Source organism: Penaeus japonicus, unplaced genomic scaffold (genome assembly GCF_977035675.1).
Source record: "Penaeus japonicus unplaced genomic scaffold, GWHDUDI00000001_assembly GWHDUDI00000009, whole genome shotgun sequence".
NCBI classification, from domain to species: domain Eukaryota; kingdom Metazoa; phylum Arthropoda; class Malacostraca; order Decapoda; family Penaeidae; genus Penaeus; species Penaeus japonicus.
In genome coordinates, this window is record NW_028234411.1 from 44,607,807 (window position 1) to 44,610,306 (window position 2,500).

The 2,500-nt window shown below is 42.0% G+C and overlaps 1 protein-coding gene across 2 annotated transcripts in view; it reads left to right on the forward strand.

The window, feature by feature from the left end:
* Window positions 1–1,099: 1,099 nt before the first annotated feature.
* Rab7 (RAS oncogene family member Rab7) overlaps window positions 1,100–2,500 on the forward strand; it is a 15,220-nt gene continuing 13,819 nt past the window's right edge. Inside the window, exon 1 of one of the 2 annotated variants that reach the window (XM_043009864.2) lies at window positions 1,100–1,413. The gene's annotated coding sequence lies outside the window, so the exon portion shown is untranslated. The other variant, XM_043009865.2, reaches the window with a different exon arrangement.

Here is a 2,500-nt window from a genome sequence, read left to right on the forward strand (position 1 = left end):
GTCAATGGTTTTATCTTTTCATGCCTATATCGTCCAACCTTGATGTAAGACTTTAGTGTACAACTTATTTTATTCATTATACCTAGTTGTACAAACCTAGATAAACATGATAAAAAGGCAGGGCGTAGCGAATGACTTCTATTAGAGGTGCAGGCTTATAGCTTACCGGCAAATCGGGCCAACGTCTCTTATTTGTCAAATAAGGGACTTAATTTGTGGACAGGAACAGGTCAGGGGTAGTGCCGCACCCCTGCACTCGCCCCTGCAATGAGATCAACTAATGGTGTTGTCTACAGTATACTGTAGGAACTTTAATATAATTTAAAATCCAAAATATCATTTCTTTCTGATCGGAGATCCCTGTTGGATGAAATGAGCATCTATATGTTATCACTTCAAGTCACTTCAGGCGTAAGCACTATATATCAGGTGGTGACAAACTAACACACAAAACAAATGGTGTGTTTATATCATCTAAAATGTACTCAAACTTCAATCAACAATGGATATTCTGCAGGCACATGAATAAAAAAACCTTAGACACACGGAAATGAATAGAGAAATGTAGTCACGTGAACATTATGACTAAGCAACAGGCAAGCATCTCTACTAGGCTTCAGCATGGATTAGACTTACAGCTCCATGAAAATGTAGGTCAGAGAATGGGGCCATTGTTTGATCATCTTTTTTCATGATCAACGATTGAGTTTTCGAGGTCCTCATCCTTGCATACAACTGATAGTCCATAATTGCACGGAAATGTGTCGTGATAACTTAAAAGAAAAGTCCCCATCGTTATTACAGGTTTTGATATAAGAATTATGTGTAGCTTCCAGACATAATATAAAGCAGTCAATGGTAGTCCATTCAGATGCAATGTTATGCATTGCCAAATTATATTAAAATAAGTGTCATGAAGTAAAAAATAAAATCGATGGCCACTCAAATATTACCAGGCTGTGATGTAGATTTCTAAAATAGTCATCAATTTTGCAGAAAGGCATACTGCCTCACACCATGATAGAGATGTATAGAAAATAATGATATAGGCCCTTTTCAGGGAACTGCCCACTTTGTCAGACTCGGTGAAGTCTAAGTCAAGGTCATTCATCGAGCGATAGAGCTCGAACACATACACACCTACCATGTTCCAATAATTTCAGTCAAATTCAGCTATATCGTAGATTCTGTGCACGTATAACTCGCCAGATAAAACTGATAAAAGATTCTTTAGAGCCGAGTTAGCTACGGCGTTTTAATAAGCGGCACAGGGCGCGCAGGAAAGGAAAGGAATCGTTTCTGAAGATCTTCTCGTATGACGTAATTGTTCCCGTGACTGCGCAGTGACATCGCCATATTGACTGGAAGCGCCGTGCTGCTGGCTCGTATTTCTCCCGTTTATTTCCTCCCCAAGTAAGTTGCAAGAGATCTTTTGTGCATTTCAGACGCGGATGAGCCTGGCGTGAGTGCGGGGCGGCGGGATTCCTTAGGCAAAGCCCCTGTGTTGGTGAAACGGGTTGAGGAGTGACAGAAACACTTTGTTTTCCTTGAATCTCCCATCAGCTGTTTGGGCTAAATGACAAGTGTCTTTTAACAAGGGCTAAGCTAAGGCATCGACTCGAAGCGCCGTATTTCCCCCCAGATATCCAAAGTGAACGTCAATGGGGACGCAGAAAAGCATTTGCGACGTTCATTGCGCGTTTCTGCATTCGCTTCCGAGGAGAAACTGCTCCCTCCTCTTATTTTCCTTCCCTTTGCAATAGGAAAATAACTAGAGACAGGCGCATTTGGCTTAAACAGGTAGCTCTGCCCTGCCATGACCAGGGGGTTGGAGGAAGCAGCGAGCGACGTGTCCCTCTGGACTTCCATTCCACTCCGCCCAAGGTCGCAGTTTAACAACAAACAAAGGTGATTTCGGAATCATTATCTTGCTTAGCCTATGGTGCTAGCAGTGTGGTGCAAGCGACAGTTTTGGTGGCTAGGAGGATGAACTCTGCACCTTGGCCATAGGCTCCGCTTTAGTTGCAGGAGAACACTCGCCACTCAATTGACAGGTAGCTCAGAGACCTGTTTTAAGTAAAACTCATTAATTTGGAGCTTTTAGTTTTTGAACCATGATTTTCTATCTTGATATATATTGCGCAACGTTCTCGTAATTGCTCCAGGCATACTAGTACACCACTTTTTTTATTAAAAGTACAGCATCACCAATACTTACAAACCTGGTGTCACTGGCTTGCTTATCATTTGTGCGTTAGACTACACTGATTAATGCTAGCAGCAGCGCGTCACGGAGGAAGATTCCAAATAGTGTCTAGATATTGGAATGTATTTTAAAACTATGCTGCAAAGACCCTTTTGCAATATCCAAGTAGTGGTGCCTCCTCTCGCTGTTTGGTCTAATATCTCTCCTCCATGGTATGATCCGGCAAGAGAGAGGCTAGACACAGAACCAAACTGTAAAACAATGAAACGTGAAGAATTTCTCTTGATGTATATT